At 45.7% G+C, this 19,081-nt stretch overlaps 1 protein-coding gene across 9 annotated transcripts in view; it reads right to left on the bottom strand.

Annotated features, from left to right (window-relative positions):
• Nucleotides 1-19,081, bottom strand: part of LOC138513884 (uncharacterized) — a 588,633-nt gene that overhangs the window by 497,865 nt on the left and 71,687 nt on the right. The window contains exon 3 of one of the 9 annotated variants that reach the window (XR_011281835.1): nucleotides 1,990-3,079. The exons of the other annotated variants lie outside the window; for them this stretch is intronic. The gene's annotated coding sequence lies outside the window, so the exon portion shown is untranslated. The remainder of the gene's footprint in view (nucleotides 1-1,989; nucleotides 3,080-19,081) is intronic. 9 annotated transcript variants of the gene reach the window in all.

Raw genomic sequence — 19,081 nt, 5'->3', positions numbered from 1 at the left:
TGGACTACAGAGAAGTCAATGCAGTAACCAAGACTGATGCACACCCATTGTCCAGGGCTAATGGCTTGATGACAAGATAGGTGCTGCCAAGTTTGTGAGCACCTTTGACCTCACATTAGGCTATTGGCAAATAGCTCTGACCGGACAGACCAAGGAGAAAACAGCTTTCTGAACACCAGAAGGGCTCTACCAGTTTAGGGTTATGCCTTTTGGGTTGAAGAATGCCCCTGCCACCTTCCAAAGGTTAGTCAATAATGCTCTCAGTGGGCTGCAGGCCTTCTGTGTGGCCTACCTAGACGACATTGCTGTCTACAGTTCCACCTGGGAAGAGCATTTGACATGCCTGGATAAGGTGTTGCAGGCCATGAAAAGGACCAACCACACTATCAAGGCAACCAAATGCCAGGTAGCACAGGGGAAGGTTACCTACCTTGGTCATGAGGTAGGAGGGGGTCAAATCCAACCTCTCCCTAGTAAAGCAGAAGCTGTACAGGACTGAGACTCCTTCTACTCAAACCCAGGTAAGAGATTTTTTGGGCCTCACTGGGTACTACCAAATCGTCATGGCAGACTTTGGCACCATAGCTGCACCTCTGACCTCACCCAAACAGCCTAGTAAGGTTCATTGGAGTGAAGACTGTTAAAGGGCCTTTGATGGCTTGAAGGAAAGTGTCTGTGCAGTGCACCTGTCTTGTGTGCCCCTGACTACAGCAAACTATTGTGCAAACTGATGTCTGGGACACTGGAATTGGAGCTGTCTTGTCTCAGTTAGACAAGAAAGGGAGAGAACACCCCATCATGTTCATCAGTAGGACACTCGCGGGCAAGGAACTTAGGTGGGCCACAGTGTTTTCGCATAAATTGGGCACTTAGGCATTTTAGACCTTACCTTACCTAAGGTCCAAACTGACTGTAAGCCCTTACAATGGCTTGTGCAGATGAAGGATGAAAACCCAAACTGCTCAGGTGGTCCAGTAGCCTGTAATGGCTAGACTTCACCATTGAGCATAGGCCAGGGAAGAGTCATGATAATGCAGATAGCCTTTCCAGAAGGATGTTTACAGTCTGGATGAGGGTAACAATCTCGTGGGAGATCAGTTGCCCTAACGTCAGTCTAGGGGGCATATGTGATGCTGGAAATGCCTTCTGGAGGGACATAGCCTCCTGTCCTTAGCCTACCACTTCTGGCAGTGCAGCTCTTCAATCTTATATTTTGGTGAACATCCCCCATGTGATACCTTTATGGCACCCATGGGTGGGGGCACACCCTTGTACTCCTTATGTTTGTTTCTGGGAACCTGTGTGTTGCCCACAGAGCAGATTATGGGCTTGTTTCAGCTACATGCTGACTTTACAGTGGCTCAGAGTATCCTCCATTTTGGGATCAGGCCCTGCCATAGGAGTCATTGGATTTGTGACAGAAGGCAAGATGGCCCATTTGGCCTCTTGCTTTCTATTGCCTTTTACCTTGTTTCCCAAAGTCCCAGGAAGCCCTGACTTGGTCTCTTCCTCCTGAATGGCTGTCGGGTGGAAACACCATATATGTCTCTGTTGTTTCCTTTCCCCCCTGACTGGCTATTGGGTGGAAATACCATTTATGGCTCTGGGGCTGCCTACTGTCAGACAGACTGGAGCCTTCCCAGGTGTGTGTTGTAGGTACACCTCGGGATGGGACCAGTGTGAATGGAGTCTGAAGCCAACTCACATTCTCTGTTGTGGGCGTCTGGTTTCTGCGTGTGTGACACAATAAATGAGACATCCCTGCCTGAAACTGACATGAATGCAGTGTAGTGTGTTGAAAGGCTGGGTAATTGCCCCAATCCACATCTTTTGTTATGTGTGTCTGGGTGGAGTGAACGGCCCAAATACCTGTGAGCCAGATTGGCTGCCTGCCTGCATGAATGCCCTACTGTGTGATTGGCTGACTGAGCCTGGCTCAGGCAGAGTGAATGAGGGACAGATGTGTACATCTGGGGATCTTTCACTTACTAATTTGTTCAGTAGCTGAAGTCGAAGCTTATGAAGAAGCTGCTCCTTGAAGCCCAGCTGGAAGAGAAGTCTGCTGCTGCATTTCTTCAACCATCCGAAAGCTGACGTGTCTCCCAAGGATTGATCCACAGAGGACCTGCAAAGGAGAACTCTCCCCGAGCTACGAGGGACCATCTTGCAAACCTGCTACTCTTCATCAAAGTATCCTGGAAGCCAGTCCTGTGTGCCTGACATCCAGAAAAGGGGTCTTTAAAGTCCAGAAGAGGAGTGCCAGAAATCTTGAGCCAGAGAAGTCCATTGGTGTCACCCAGGGTCCGGAGGTGCGTTTTGTGACCGCTAAAAGCCATTGCTGTCTACCGCCCAGAAGAGGGGGTACCCTGGCATAGTGCTGCTGGACAACCGGAGCTGCAAAAGTTCAAAGATGCCTACGAACATTTGAAAAGACATCCGTGCAGTCACCACTGACCACTTTCTCCCACTGGAGATAGCTCAGAGTCGTTGGGTGCCATGGAAAGTCTGCCGGAGGGTTTCCCGCCACCAGAAGCTATTGCAGTCGGCCCGAGGGTTCAGACTTGGTGAGGGTCCAAGGTCCACTCCAGTGGTTGAGTCCAGGTCACCAAAAGCCATCCAGAAGTCTGTGCTGCGGCGGCAGCACCGAAGAACCAAAAGTTGGAAAACCGTGATGTTCCGAAACCTGACACCAAAAGTGACCTATGCACCAGCCGCTGCCAGAAGTCATTGCGGGGATTCCAGGGGTCTTATCTTCATCCACCAAGCCTTTAAGGAGACCACAGCAAGTTTCTTCTTCACAGGACTTTTACAGTCAGACATCGTCAACCAAAGGAGAGCCCCGCGAAGAGCCAAACTGCTGCCATTCCGAAATACTTTGGTTCATTATTATTCTTGGACTCAGCATCCCAGTGGCTCCTTCTTCCAAAAGGGGGGGTCCATCCTCGGAGGGAATCATTGAGTAAAGGCAAGAACTCTGCCACTTTGTCTGCCAAGGCACCAAAGGTAATGTGACGAGGAAGAGCATTGTCTTGGATCCTGTTCCTCTTGTGGCCTCTCGGGTACTTTAGGGTGGTAGAACCTTTTAAAAGAAAGAACAACATTATTGAACAATATTGGACTGGGCTGTAAAAGACAACATAACTTACTCTTAACTTTTCTATTACAGGTTGCCCAGGTTGGGGGATCCTCACACAGAAGTACTTGTCTAGTCTAAAGAAATCATTCTGCCACTATTCATGACTAACCTTCCTTTCTTTCCTATTCTATGCTGGTTATACCTTATTTAAGAATTCACCTGACATTTACAACTGTCTGCAGTTAGTGTGGTACCACATAGTGTATATATTTACCATTATTTGAATAAGTCATTCCATGTACAAAGTGTTATTATTATTATTTTTTTTTATTTGCTTTTATCAAATCAATGATTTTGCAAAGACGAGGAAGAAGAAAGTCTTGAAGTTAGAGTTTCAAAGTTTCGTTTTCTTCTTTCCAGCCTTCTCACAGTTTAAAAGTTTAAAAGTTCCCTTCTGATGTTCACAACGGATTCAGATTCCCGTTATAACCTTTATTGGTCAGAACCTAGCCTCTCGTTTTCGTTGGTTTTAAGAAAGCATGCCTCTAGGGCTGCCTTTAAAATTTTAGCTGTTGCTATTGACCATGTAGTCCTGGATCCACTCAGGAGGCGGTTCCACCAGACGTCTTCTTTGTACAGGAGATTAGGATTAATCAATGGTCTCACAAACGCTCTTTGCCATTTTTTCATTTTAGAGCAGTGCATCAGGATGTGCTTTACCGATTCAGGCTTGTGTTCAGTTTCGCATAAGCGACAGTGATTTGTTTGCGATTGGCCCCTGGTGGCCCTTATTTCGTTGGTCGGAAGCAGGTTAAGACGAGATCTCAGAAAAATAGATCTTAAGGCCTTATCTGGGAATCTTTTTAGGACTTCAGTAGTTGAATGTAATGTTTTGGGTTGGAAGTTCAGATGAGTGAGGAGTTTGTTGTTTCCTGCTAGTGTTAGAGTCTATATCCAATCCAATTGGTCCATTTTCCGTTTTATTTTCGTAGGATTTTGAATCAGTTCCTCTTCAGAACATCCACTGTTGAACAAATGTGCTCGCTGCTTGGCTGCCCAGGTGGTAAGAGACTTGTTCCTTCCTTCTGCCATTTCGGTTTTATGTTATACAGGGGCGGTGAGTCCTGCATTATTATTTTCCTAAACAGCGCCATTCCACCTGCCTCAATAACAGCTTTCAGGGAGTTGATTCCCAGTTCTCTTCTGTTGATAGAGATAGGTGTGGAGTTGGGAAGCTGAAGGACTTTCCGCCAAAAATAGGCTTCCAATTTTGGCCAAATCACAGTGGGAATCGCTGGCATTGCCTCACATTCGTATGCCAAGCTCGGAATTACTTTGCCTTTGTAAAATTTTGTGGCCGGTAGAAGCGAAAAACAGCCGTATTTCCTGTCGATTATTTTTGCCTGGGTAGTGAGTTTTCGTGTCTTGTCCCATTGATGGTTTTGCATCGAAGTCTCAAACTTTGAATTATCCATCGTCACCTCCAGATATTTAAAGAACTTCACCACTTCTATGGTCGAGTTTTCAATATGCCATCTGATGTTTTTTTGGGTTCTTTCTTGGCAACTGTCCAAGTATCAAGATTTTTGTTTTCTCCTTATTTATCCCTAAATTGTTTTTTGAGATGTATTTAGCCAAGTTATCGAGCTGTCTTTGGAGACCAATTTCAGTCTGGTCAGGAAGGATCTGGTCAGCATATAATAAACAAGCCACAGAAGTCTCACCAATTTTTGGAGGGAAAGCTCTAGTCTTGCTGGCGTTTTCTTTAAAATCTCCAAGAAAGGAGATGAACAGGACCGGGGCCAGTTTCACCCCTCTGAGCGTCGGAATTTCTTCGGACAACCGACCTGCTTGATCTAACTTGACCCTAATTGACATCTTGTTGTGAAAAGCCTTTATTGGGTCAAGAATTTTGCTCGGACATTTCCATTGTTCCAGTTTGGACCACAGCAGAGCTCTGTCTACTTGATCAAAGGCTTGACTGAGATCTATAAACGCCAGGTATACTTTCAAAGGCCCTGGAGTGAGTTTGGCCTTTATAGCACTTAGCATCATGATGTTGGCTGTGGTCCCCGAGTTTTTCATGAACCCTGCTTGAAAAAGGTCTCGGCAGGGGGCTGTTTTAGCCCAAATTTGGAAGCTCTTTAAGAGGAATGATCCGTAGAGCTTACCAATTGTGTCCAAAAGCGCAATGGGGCGATAGTTTCCTGGGTCGGTTCTGTCTACTTTTTTATAGATGGGAGTGATTGCTGCGCAGCGCCAGGAGTTCGGAATCGATCTTGTAATGCAACATTTTTTGAACACCTGGCCAATGAAGCTCGCCCACTCCTCCGGGTGGTTTTTTAGGTCTATGTTGGTGATTCCATCAGGGCCGGAGCTCTGGAGGATATAAGACGCCTGATGGCCAGTACAATGTCTTCTTCATTTGAGAAGTCTTCCCAAGTAGTTGGATTTGACTCAGACCCCAGAAGAGGAATAGTTTGCCTGGGGAGCTGCAATATCTTGGAGAAGTGTAGTTTCCAGACTTCTTCTGAGACATTGTTCGATCCTATTGCGGTTGACCCGTCTCCTGTATTCCTAATCAATTGCCAGAAAGCACCTGAGTTCTTATCTGCCAATTATCTCAGCATTTCTTCTGAGTCACATTGATAGAGGTGAGCTCTTTGGAATCTTAATAGGATTTATACAGCTTTTGTTCATTCAGATAGGTTTCCCTTGGTCCATCTGATTCAGAGGTTGCTGCCTGCTTCTTCAGCTTTCTCAGGGTGCGACGTTTCATTACCAACTCTTTGTCGTAGGTGTGTAATGGTTGCTGGGTACCCTTTGGATTTAGCTTCCTGGGTATCAGATACGGAACCAATAAGGGTTGGTAGTCAGTTGAATTTGTTGTCCCTCTGTTTTCCCGCAAGCAGTGAGTTGCGTAGTTTTTGGACAGTTCTTTAATTTGTTCCGCTGTAAGCCTTAGGCGGTTTCCTTGGGCATTTGATTCAATTTATTCTGGCATTTGAATTCTGTCACCCCCTTCAGTCGGCCATGTGATTTTCAGGATGTTATGGTCGCTTGCTTCTGCCTTATGACCTCAAAAGTTGTAATTCGGCTCAGCATCGGCTTTGATACATATATGTAGTCTATCGTCCCTTCTAGAGAACCTCTTTCCTAAGTGGGAATATAGATGGCCTGAGGAAGAGAGTGATCAATATTGTAGAGGTTTCTAGAATCCATGAGGGATTGCCATTACTTGCCACGTGATTCCACCTGGCTTGTCGGACGTGGTGATGTGGTTCTCGGGAGTCCTGTCGGGCATTTGGCATTCAAGTCCCCACTTAGAATTATAAGGGAGTTGTTTTGGGCAGTCATGTTGCCATTGATCTCGGTTTCGATGGTTGCTAGGAAGAGTCTATCTGAGATGACTTGAGGATTCCAATAGGTTGTGATTGTGGTAATCAAAGAGGAGATCATGGAGTGACTTCGCGTCCAGTCGTTCCCACTTTATTAATACTGCTAAGTGAGTTTGAGTAGAAGAAAGCTTCTTCTGAATTGAAAGTCCAGAACTGGACTGGACTACCACAAGGAGACCAGCTGATGGACGACCCAGACGGCCTTTGTTTGCTGGGGAAACTACAACTGAAAAGCCATCAATTGTTGGAGGTTTGAGGAGCCACGTTTCTTGGAGGGTAATGATGTCAAATTGCCCGAGGTTTACTCCCCCTGGTTTTGTGAGGTGAGTATAACCCCTGGTGTTCCAAGACATCATTTTAAGTGTTCGAGTTTGGAGATCAGGTTCTGGCCTTGGGTCTTTTATGCTTGTTCCATCTTTGGTTGATTTCGCCATTTCACTGGGTATTTGTTGCTATTTCTTTGGGTGGCGTGAAGAGGTTTTTGGAAGCCATGCCAAGAGCTGCTTAATTGGTGCAAATGTTGACAGGTTGTTCTTGGCTGACGAAGATTCTGAGTGTCTCGAGGTTTTATAGCTTCTGTCAGACAGTTTTTGTTCAGTCTTAGTTTCTGAGTGAGACGTATTCCTTCTCTTAGACGGGAATCTTTTTTCTTGCATTTCACTTGGTCTATGTAAGTTTCTTTCAGTGGGTCTCCTTATCGGAGAGTGTCGGTTCTTGCTCATGCCAGTGTTGTCCGACCATGGGGCTGAGTCTCTCCTTGGGGTCTGGATCAGGTTTTGCGCATTTGACTCTGTTTTTGACCTGTAGTGGATTTTCCCAGGCGGATGAGAGTTCTCTTTGGGTTGAAGTTTCCAATCGTTCGATGCTCTTTTCACCTCTGTAATAAAGTAGCCCTTTTTTAGGAGGTCTGCTTCGCCTTCTTTGGACCAACTGCTTTTAGCTTCTGCTCTTACATGTGAGTACGCCTTTGCTTTTTGGTGTTTGTGGTAAGGCTCTACTAGTATCAGATCCTCTGTCGTCAATTCTTCGAGATCTCTGGTGCGTTTCAAGATTTTCAGTACCGTTCCCCTATTTAGCGTTGTCTTCTCGAGGTTTGCCGGGATCTGTTCCAGCTTAAAAACTGTTGCAAGAGCTAGCCTTTATTGTTTTGCTATTTTTTGGTTCCGACTGCCGTCTCTGAAATAGTTATTTTCTTTCTGTACAATGGATTCCTTTGTTTTTTTGTACAAGTTGAGACCGTCTTTCCGGTCATCGACAGTGTCATTAGGTGATTTTACTTCTACGTAGTTTCTTTTTAGTGACACAAGTTTCACTCTTAGAGATTCTGGCCCTCTAGCATATCTCTGGTTAGGGCTATGCCGATCCTTTTTCTTATTTTCACTGTTTGTCCTTCGTTTTTTTGATATTGGGGATGTTACACGGTTAGTATTTGTTGGCGGTCTTTCTCCCTCACGTTCGTCAGTTTGTCTTTGACTGCAACGCCCAGGAGATGAGTGGAGAGTGATGTTCATAGAGGCTTCATCCCTCAGGAAGTTTTCCACGGTAATTGGTGAGTGTAGCAGTGATGTCTGTGAGGGACTTCTGATGAAATGACAGACCTGGATGGGAGATTTTGTGGATCCGCAGGACGCGCTTGGTTTAGGAACCAAATCTCTGTTTTTCAATTGAGGGACCGGGCCATTTCCCAGAGCCTGACCTGAAGGGACTGTCGCTGGATCTTGAAGGATGTTTTTTTTTTTTAACTCCATTTGGCTTAGTTGGTTGGGCAAGTGTTCCTTTTGTTGGGACTTTGGATGCGTTTGTCAAAAAAGGGAGGTGAAGTTGTTTTGAGGCTGGTTCTTTCAGGCATGATTTAGCCATTCCCTTTTTGACTCCTTCAAATAAAAATTGGCAAGGGGGTTCAATATTCTCCTTCGATTTTTTATTTTTTGAAGGCTTTTTTCCGAAGCCGAAGCAAATTTTATTGGAAGACCGCTTGTCTGCTGACTGTGTCTGATCTCGCAGGTCTATTTCTTTCTCGGTAGTTGAATCTGTCTGTGATGCGCAGTCCCTTGAGTCCTTAATTAGAATTGGTTGGGGTAGAGGAGTTGAAATTACAGGATTGGTTCGTGTTAGGTCTCCTATAATTTTGTCATAAATGACGCTGTCAACTTTTTCTTTAGCGGTTATATATCCCTCAAAATATGTCATTTTGGTATGGGTCATTGCAATCAGAGTCGTTTGGTCCTTTAGCGTGTCATTTATAGCTTTATATAGTTTTCCAAATGGAGTGAGCGCGATCGTCAGTGCTGACATCAATGTTGTCAGGTCTCGCTTCTTTGGTGGTGTTTCCTTTAGAACTTCTTCTGTTTGGAACCCCCGTCACTATTCCTTCGAGGTGAAATGTGAGGGCGGCAAGGTGGGGTAGAAGACTGTGGTGGGACCTTAGGTGAGTGGGAATCTTTGTCTGATAAGGCGGCAGATAGGACCCGGTGTGATTGGATTTTAACTGGAGTCTTGACAGGGAGGAGATGTGGCTTCAGAACAAGAGGGTCTTCAGCACCCTCTTTTGCTGTGTTGTTGATTGAGTGGGTCCCAGTAGTTCGAGGTGCAAGGGGGTGGCACAAGAGTCCCTTGGGGCTACATGTCTGGGAACAATCTGCAGGAGAGGGAGACGGCCTCGTTAGAGGAAGATTAAGAGGGGCAATTTTCAGGCTTTCAGATGAGACAAGAGAGCCATTTCTGGGGCTTTCAGGCTGAGAAGAGTCAGCAAGAGTATTTTCTTTACCACCAGGATATAGGACGCCCTCTTTTGGTGTGTAGAGAAACATGCTTTTTGACCTCCAGCGAGGTCGGACGTAGGGTCCAGCAATTCTGCGTCTGTCAATTCGAGGAGAACGTCATATTTTGGCTTTCCTTGGCTGGCAAAATATGCTTTTAGAGAGTTACAAATCGCTGAGTTAGCCAGGGTCTTGTCCGAGGATTTCTTGTTTTTATGAAGCAATGGTTTGTCAAGTGTTCCTTTCTTTTTCTTTTGATTTTTTTGATTTTTTTTTTGTTTTTGGAAGGATGCATTTTTTGTATTTTTTGTGTTTTTTTGGGGAAAATAAATGTAGGCGGAGAGTCAATGGGAAGAACTTCACTATCTTGACTTGAGTGGATTTGCGGCGTAACAAGTTGAAAAGCTTCTTTTGGTCTGACCCCTTCACTTTGCTGATCCTTGGCTCCACCCCCTTGAGGAAGTGGAGCCTCGCTCTCGTCCACCTGGATCCTTCTCCGATGACGCATTCGGAGCTGGTCGGGGTGCGGCCGCGCTCCCCTGCAAGCTCGCCGCAGGGGAAACAAGTGGCGACGGCTCCGCGCGTCCGCGGCGAGGGATCCCCTGGCTGGGGCCAGCCGCTCCATCCTGTGCAAACCCCTACGTGACGGGCTCCAAGCTCACGGTGAGTAATCGAGGGTTGGTCCAGTTAGTACTTTGTGAGCCCTCCTGGGCTGTTTCCGGCGTCCCAAGTCGGGGGGCCACATGCTGTTCCCTCGCCGCCCACCCTTCAGTCGGCTGCACTGGGAACTTGTCCGCATAAGGTTTCCCCGGCTCTATCGACGATTTCGGCTCGCAGACCTCCTGGTCTAGTGCAGATGTATTCTTGACAGCGGTGAAGCAGGCTTGCAGTTTTTTATCGCGATGCGACTTTTCCTTGGCAGGTCGCTTGGACTTCACCCTTGCCCTGGGGTAGTTCTTCCGTGGGGGGCACATGCTGTAGTTGTTTTGAGAGGCTGGCGTTATGAAGCCCCGATTTTGGTGGATACCTTGGTCTTGATGAGGGGCGGGGTAGATTGAATCTCTGGGAGGCAAGCCTTAAGCTTGAACTTCTCATCCACCGCTCCTCCTCATCTTCGCCTCCCGATGGTGGTGAGGAGGGCATTTCCCCGTCTGTCCTCCATGTTGGTGATGGGGGCCTTCACTGCCTGCTCACGGACTGCCACAGACTGTAACTCAGCAGCCAACTCTGCGGCCGCTCCGCGGTTAGGAAGGGTTTTTATGGGTCTACCCACAAAACAGGAAACTGTAGAGGAGACTGTAGAAAGACTCTGGTCTCACTGGAGTAGAGAGTAGACTGCCACAGACTGCAACTCAGCAGCCAACTCCGCCTGTTATTATTTTTATGTATATTTGGTAGAGGTAGCAACCTTATTTTATATAAAGAAGCTGTCTTGCCACCTAACATAGTGTGTGGACATTCCGTTGTGGGGGCTTTGGGGCAACAACTTAACAATTTAAGAACCTGCCTGTATCACCTCCTGAAATCTGAAGCCTAGCTGCTTGTCCATAGTGACCAAATTAAGAGCCTTGCTGGGGTGGTTCTGTGCCTTTACCCTACCATATTGGGGCGGGGGCAGAAGTACCTTTACCCCCCTAGTCTTTACAATTAGAAAAGAGGGGTCCCATGCCTACCCCTATAGCCAGCCTCTCACAAAGGAACTTCGCAGTAGTTCGGAGGACAGAGGATAGTTTCAGTCTCCCAGCTAAAAAATAATATGTTTTTCTCTCAACATGATTCAGAGTGGAAACCCTACTTTAGACACCACCAGCTCAAGCATGGTTTCCCCTCCATCCCTTGAAATTCTCCTATGGAGGATCACAGATCAGGCAAGAGCAGACCAATGGCATCAGGAGAATCTAGACCAATTAGGGTGTATTCCAAGTAGTTGATTCCTCCCACCTAGGGTATTAAAACCATACCAGGGAGGGGGATAACCAAAACACTTTTGGCCACCCAATTTCAGTGGAATGACACCCTTAAAACATGCTATTTTTATACCCCCTTTTAAAAGGAGATTGCAGTTGTCATACCAGCTAATCAATTCCAGTTGAACCACACCTTTTGAGGAAATAGAAACACCGCTCTTGGGGTAGGTTGCGCAAACAATCATTCTTTCAGAGAAAACTCTGGAATACCCATTTGCTCCCAAGTGAGAGCTCAATCGAGTTCACGAGAAGAAGTCAAAACAAGATAAACCAGTGGCTCAGGAAAAAGACTTTACCCGAGGTCTTCGAGGCCCAGACTTCTCTGCCCTCCCCCCCACACTCCCCTCTCCAGAGAGCTGTGTCACAACAACATCAACATTCCTTAGAGGCCGCTATAGCAGTTGCTCAGCTTGGTGGAGAAAGCAGCCAAGAACTGAGCTTTTGCCGGTTGGATAGGTAGGCGTGGAACCGTCCAAGAGGTAGGAGGTGCTCGTCCCTAGGGGCCAAATTAGCATTGCAATGTACAGGTGCTGTCCATGCTGGAAGACCTTAGGATAAGGGAGGTGCCTTGTAACAATCCAGGTGGACCAATGTCGGATACTGAGAATTCTTGCAACAACCAAGGAAGACCAAAGCCAAGAAAGAAATGTGGGAAACTAAGGAGGCAGAGGTGAAGAAGGGGTTGTTGGGATGGAAATGAAGATCAGTGGCCCCAAGGAGGTATGGGAAGACAGAATATGTAGTAACCCTAATCGGACTAGCTGTGAATTAATTAAACCTCCCTGTGAACCGTTACATGGTCTTGAGATTCCCGTTTATCCTTCGGTTTGTGACAAAACACAGGAAGTGTGCCTCAAAACCCTTTCTGAAGTCTTGCTCTTATAATATCTTCCAAACATTGTGTGGTTGACATTTTCCTATGTCGCTCACCTAAGCAATACCCCAAGAACAGCACCCACTAGTCTGTGGGATACACAAATAAGTACAATAACCTGGAATTTGCTGCTGCACACCAGAGAAGATCTCTTCTAGCCAGTGATATGCATTTAGTGTAGACTCCTGCCTGGTCACTAACGTGACCTACAAGCTTCTAATTATCATGAGCTTTGACAAGCTAATAGAGTGAGAAGTAATGAAACAAACAGAGGAGACTGCAAATTATGTAAACATTAACATGAGAAAAAGAAGGTAGAGTCAAAGGCTACCCCTCTCTAAGGCACACCAGAGGTACACACAAACTACAGAAAGTTAGGTGAAATGATACACTAACCATTAGATCACATAGCTGGGCAAAAGGAATTAGTACAGATAAAACAAATGTTATTCATAGTAGGGTTGCATATATAAAAAACAGGTAACATAAAAAAGGAACTAAACCGTTAGGTTTATACAGAGTCAAAAAACAAACAGTTCTATAAATTGTGTGGTTACTAACAGAAATGGGGAAAGAATGCATGTACTGTTAGCACATTAACAGTACGTAACTACTGGCAGTACCTTCTTTTTCTGTTACCTCTTCACATTTTAGAGTCAGGCCCCCCGAAAACAAAAAAGAGGGTCTCATCACCCCTCCACCCCTTTTCTTATTTTTAAAGTTAACATTAGGGCATTAAATACAGCAACCTATTTTAGCAGAAAGTGTGTGTTGCATGTCATCCCTCCTGGGAGCATGGTAGCTCCCAGGCCTTGTGCCTGGGTCACATGGTAACCATGTGACCCACTTAATAAAAGGGATGAGCTATTTCCGGCTTGCTAACAAAGAACTTACTCCAGCGTGTTTACTGTGAGCACCATGCTGGTGCGGGAGGGGCCCTGCACTTGGACGGTGCCCCTGCCAGGCAACACTGTCCCACTATCTCTGGGGCGCAGTGTGAACACTGCAATGTTCGCCGCCCCGACCTGGGTGCCCCCAGAGCCAGGGCTTCTGGATGCTGGGTGTGCCCACCCACGAGGTCCATCTCCGGTGATCTGGAGCCCACAGGATGCCTCCTGTGGTGTGTCTGCTGCATGACCCCGACATGTGCTGCAGCCCACTCCAGTGACACGGGTGTAGGCTGCCAACAGTGCGGATTGTCGGAGTGTGGACAATTCATTATTAAACACTCCTAGTTCTGAATATGTGGATTAATTCCTTTTGAACCCCGTGCTCCAAGAACCAAAATCCAGCTCCTAACAAAGAGTGCCACTGTGTGTGATTGTGTTTGGGGGAGGTTTGAGAACATTTATTTTTTATACTAAGCTATCAAATACAATGGCCCTTAAAAAACTAAATGACATTTATTATAATGCATTTATTTTCTAACAAACTCACAAGTTTGTCATTAGAAAAAACATCAGTGTGATAGGGACGGATGAATGTTGAAATCCAATTGTTGACAATACAGCAACACTATCGCTAGAATTCATTAACTACCCCAAACATGGAGAATTTTGCCACACCAAACAGTGCCTCTGCAACAAAGTTCTTTGAGATTATTGTTTTCATGAATGTGTACGAATACAAAAATAGCACCACAACCTAGAGAGGCTTTGAAAATGCTTTAAAATCCCACTAGACATGCTGGTGGTTGAATAACTTAATCTACTCGACGCTGGCTTTTTTAAATGGTGCATGTCAACATAAACCCACTTCATGTGTGGCACACTGCTGCCACACTGAGGCCAGCCCCACACAGTGGGCCTCATTACGAGTCTGGCGGTAAAACCTGCCTGGTTACCGCCAGACTCGTATTACCATTCCGCCTCCGTGATTCCCGGAAATTACCGGGGCATTACAACCCCGGTTTCCCGGGAATCACGGAGGCGGAATGGTGTTAATCCCCATTCTCATTGAGTCCTGTGGTACTCAATGGGAATGGGGATCATGGAAACACCGGCAGCATCTCGTAATGCTGCCGGTGTTTCCTCGTCCGCCTGCAGGCGGGCGGTGTTAAACCCGCCAATCAGACCTGGCGGGAACATCCCCTCCCGCCTGCAGGAGTCGGGATCAGGTGGTCCGGAAACAACGGTGGCGGCAGGTTTACCGCCACCGTTATTTCCGGACCGCCTGATTTGTAATGAGGCCCAGTGAAACCTTTATTTGATATTTACGGCAAACAATGTTTGCTTGAGGTAAATGTCAAATAAAAGTTAGAAAAAACGGAATAGATGATTCCTCACAGAATTATTATTTCATCCAATTATTTAATATTCAGGACATTCGACTGTAATGAAGTGTGTGATGGGTCAGTGATGAATAGCCATACACATTATGTACTTTATTTTGAGAAATACATTGAAAGTAAATTCATGAATTATCTAAAAACACCTATTTCATACATGTATATACACAGAAGCCTATTTTGTAAACATATAAAATGTGAAAAATACATAGGACATATATGTGCGAAATTCACTTATTGGGAAACACTGTTCATTTCCTGCACCCGTTCACCTATTTTTTATCAATCTTTAAAAAAACATGTGTTTGTGTTTTCTCACTTTTTTACAATCATTTCAAGTTTAAATCACAGTATTTTCAAGTTTCTAAGTCAAGTCAACTAGAGGTATTCCAGAAGAGTATATGGGTAACCAACACTATCTAGTGTTAATTTCTGAATATTCTTTTTGCACTTAGTTTCGATGAAAGATTCATCTAGTTCCACCTGAACTGATGATCATCTTCTTCAGGACTAGAAAATGGTCAATAACTTATACGTTATAGACAAGATAACTAAGATATTTTGGTATCTTCATATTTTCTTTTTTGTTCTTCTATATTTGTACACCATACCGTGAAAAATTCGGAATCATTTCTAAATGTTTCTTCCTGGTATGAATACGGGCAATAGTCTCCGTCCGCCCTCGCCACTTGCAAGATAACCCTCAATTATCTCTGATATATATGTATATACATTTTCGCTCCTTCTCGTCTAACCAGCCCTTCTATTTCTAAAGGAATAGTTCACCAACACCTTCTTTCATCTAGCATCTGATTACATCTCGAATCCATGTAACCTCCATAAAAAGAGATCTCCCAACCCAACTTGAAGAAAATGCTGAAATTCACAAGCCTGAGGTCTTTCAGGTTTCAAGTAGATGGTCGAGGAACGGGCCACCAGGTGAGCCGGGTGTGCTGGTCATGAAAGCCAACGTTGTGTGCTCGTTGGTGCAGGCAATCCAGCCCCTTCCGCACATAGGCCACCAGCCGCAGCGGTCTCTTGTTCCTGCGCCCCCTGGGTCTATGAATCTCCTGGGGCACCACTGCCATGCTCCTTGCCTCTGTTCGCTTTGGGAGTCACAGCGGCTCACACACACGCCAGATTAGACCAGGAGCTTCACAGCTTGATATCAGGCAAAACTGCTAATTTGGCATGGTTTCGGATATTTATTTAAACTGGATCTCACTGGGGACAGAACATGCGCTCAGCCTGCCATTCATGTTGCTGCTCAGCAGCGCCCCCCTGCCCCCCGCTTTTCAATTGTGGAGAGTTTTCCCATTCCCACAGTAATCAGAAAATTAAGCATTACCATGAGAATGATTACCAGTGATGTGTACCACAAGAATAGAAAGCAGCATGGGGGTGGCCGCGGGTATTTTTCAGGAGGAAACTAGCACAGAAATGAATATAGAGTGGAAAACATGGGCATGGCATGGGCCATGGTCCACTGACAGAGGCAATGGATAGTGGGATCTGGTTAGTTACTAGGCATGGGTTGGGGGAGGTCGGTCTTGGCCATAGGCCAAGGACAGTTGTCCTCTTTAAGAAGAAGGGTATTATGGGCAGTGGGCACGGGCAAAGGCCATGGCTTGTGGGATCTGGTTAGTTAGTAGATAGGTGGGTGGGTGGTCCTCAGCCATGCCCAGTGGACCCTGGAGAAGATATGGCTTAAAAAACACTTAAAATTCTGTGTAAAATGATAGTTAAGAAAGACAGTTGAGATGGTCTGATTTATTGCCGGAAAACTCTTGAAATTCAACAGGTGTGGAAAGCGATGACCATCTTAAGTCCGAGTCCCCCAATTGCTGAGGCCATGAAGACACTGCTGGGATCAATAAGGAGATAAAAAGGACATAATGGGTGACAGCTTCGTGGGGGCGGGGGGCACTCTCAAGTTAAGATGGTCATCACTTCACACACACCTCGAATTTCATGGGTTTTATTGCAATAAACGGTTGGATCACCTTTTTACTCTGTCCTAGGTAAAGCTTTTTCACTGAAGAATATGCGCTTATTAAAAGAGGTATGACCATCGGTACAGGGCACATGTAAGAGTTTCGGCACAGAATCATTAATGCACTCGAGAATCTTCAGATATTACCACTGTGGAAGGGGAAGAAATACTAGGACCCCCAACTGATGTCTCTAGGAGGGATCTTTTAAGAGACATGAGAGGTCTATACAATGAGCGAGGCAACCAAAAGACTGGCATAAAAGGGAGAGAACAAGAAGAAAACATATATTGGCAATGCCAAATATTTGAGCTTTTATGTAGGCAGGGGAAAGGCACTTGCCAGGCACAGCCATTGTGGTATTAACTAGCCATTGATGGTAGCAGGTGCAACATGTTGCGTTTACCTGGGCATCTAATAGCAGTGCCTGTCAAATGCCTAATACTTCTACACAAGCCAAAACTGTTGGCTTTGCCAATGTCTGCTTTTAGCAGGACTTCAGTGAAGGACACACAGAGTGCTTATAAATCGAGTGGTTGAAGGCAACCTGGTTAAGACATTTCTATTAAACAATTAGTGGGAAGGAACTGAGTGGGAATGGCCATAGGTATTAACATAGGCCTGGGCAGTTAATGGCTGGGCAAATAACCAAACAACACCTACAAACTGTGTGTCCCTCCTCATATGCCACTTTTCCCTATCTGTACTCTAATGCAATAGTTTAGAGTTATAGGTGTCGCAAGAGACACTGAATAGCCCAAACTAAACATTGAGGAGCGGGCAGAGACAGGGAAGTGGGAAAACGTATTTGAATCAAAACAATATGACACAAATGTACACCCGCTCTCAAAAGAAGTAGCAGCTCATGATGTTGTTCCAACTGATTAAAACCTATCTAATGAACCTTTATCTTTTATAACCTCAAGTGTTCTTGAACGTGGTCTCTTCTTTGTTCCTTATTCCAAATTTGGATCCAGTCAAATGTGTTAGTTGATTTTTTCAAATTCTGTCAGAAATAAAGGCTGCACACATTTTCTGCATTTAGCATATTCCTCTTTTTCCAGAGGTGGCATGCCTAGAGATTTTCTAGAGGGTTTACAATCGGACAGTGATGACACTCCTATTTATGAAACCAACAATGAGGAATGTTTTATCTCTTCTAATTCTCAACATAGCTATTTCAAACCTGGCGGAATATTTGTTCCATCTAATTTAGATGATCATTTTAATATAAGGTTTGAAGATCACTTGTGTACAGGCGCGTTATAAATGCCACATCATATCATACCATCTTTCCAAACTCAATTGCTCTACCGCTGTTATGCATGATGTTACCTTTTCATTGGAGCCATCACGAGTATGTGCGGGAAACCTATGGACAAGTGAAAGACCATGATTATTACTCTATTGTCCCACATGGCCTTACAAATGAATTTAATGAAGCACTGTATCAGAAGCTTCTGTGGTGGTATGAATTGGGTCTTTTGAATAATGATAAGTTTCAGTTTCTTTTTGTTAAATTTCCCATCATTCCCACGTTTTATTTGTTACCTAAGGTGCATAAGAGTATTTATAACCACTGAAACTTTATTTAGTTTAGTAGATCATGTTTTGCTTCTTTTTGTTACCAGTTTGCCATCTTTTGTAAAAGATACATGTGATGGGGCGTGGCTAGCAACGCTGGCTTTGCGGACGCGTTGCTTAGAGCCTTTGCACAAAGACCAGAAGTGAAGCATAAACTAACGCTTCTAAACCCAGTCGCACAGCCTATAAATGAGGGCTAGTGGCTAACAAATGACAGGGAAGCTGAGGCTGCCCCGGCGACACTCAACTCAACTGGGAAATCATGCAGCAGAGGGAGGTCTGAAATGCAGAAGCTACAGAGTGATCCCAAAATGGCACCCTTCTACGGCTGCAAGAGGGTGGCAGCCCCCACCCCCGTCGGAGCAGTCTCTGCTCACTCTGAGGAAATAACTGTGTTCCGGAGAGAACGTCTTCCCAGCTGTCTGCCCGAGATCTGAAAGTGGGACCCTGAAGCCGAAACAGAGACCGTGTCGGGAGAGGGAACAGTAAGTACCGGCTCATCACAGAATCCATCGCGCATGTGAGGGACAACGGTGAGGGACAGCACAGCACCACGAGATATAGAATCCCTCTGTAGACTGAACCCCCCGGTCATGCCCGCAGGGGAGGAGCAGCAGCAGAAACATAAACTGCACACCGGACTGCCAGAGGGTGGGGCAGACAATGGCACTACAGCGGATCCTAGTTGGATAACACAGAGCCAGGGCTCCACATCACTGTACTCTCCCAGGCCCCCTCACAGCTGGGCTGCACGAAACAGGCACTAACTCAAAGTCTCTGAGGGAGAACACCTCCAAGCCAGAAGGAAACCCATCCCAACTAGCTACCATGGCAAGGCAACCAAAGACCCCCAAGAATATAGACATGTCCATGATGCTGTTGGCATCAAACAAGGGGAAGAAAGTATAAACAGCAACATTGCTCCCTCAATCCGCAGATTGCCCTATGGACCAGTTAGCTACCAAGTAGGCCATCCAGGCGTATGCCCTCGATATCAAGACAGAGGTCCGAAACTGCATGACAGAACTCTCAACTAAAATGGACCGCCTGGACCAGGGGGTGTTGGAGGTGGAACAAAGTCTCTGAGAAACAGAGGATCAGGTGCTGGATCACTCCTCCACCATGGCCGATCTCCAATTCAGGAT

This window comes from Ambystoma mexicanum, chromosome 12 (assembly GCF_040938575.1).
Source record: "Ambystoma mexicanum isolate Mex_15411 chromosome 12, UKY_AmexF1_1, whole genome shotgun sequence".
In the NCBI taxonomy this organism is placed as follows: domain Eukaryota; kingdom Metazoa; phylum Chordata; class Amphibia; order Caudata; family Ambystomatidae; genus Ambystoma; species Ambystoma mexicanum.
This window is presented reverse-complemented; position numbering and strand designations above follow the sequence as displayed.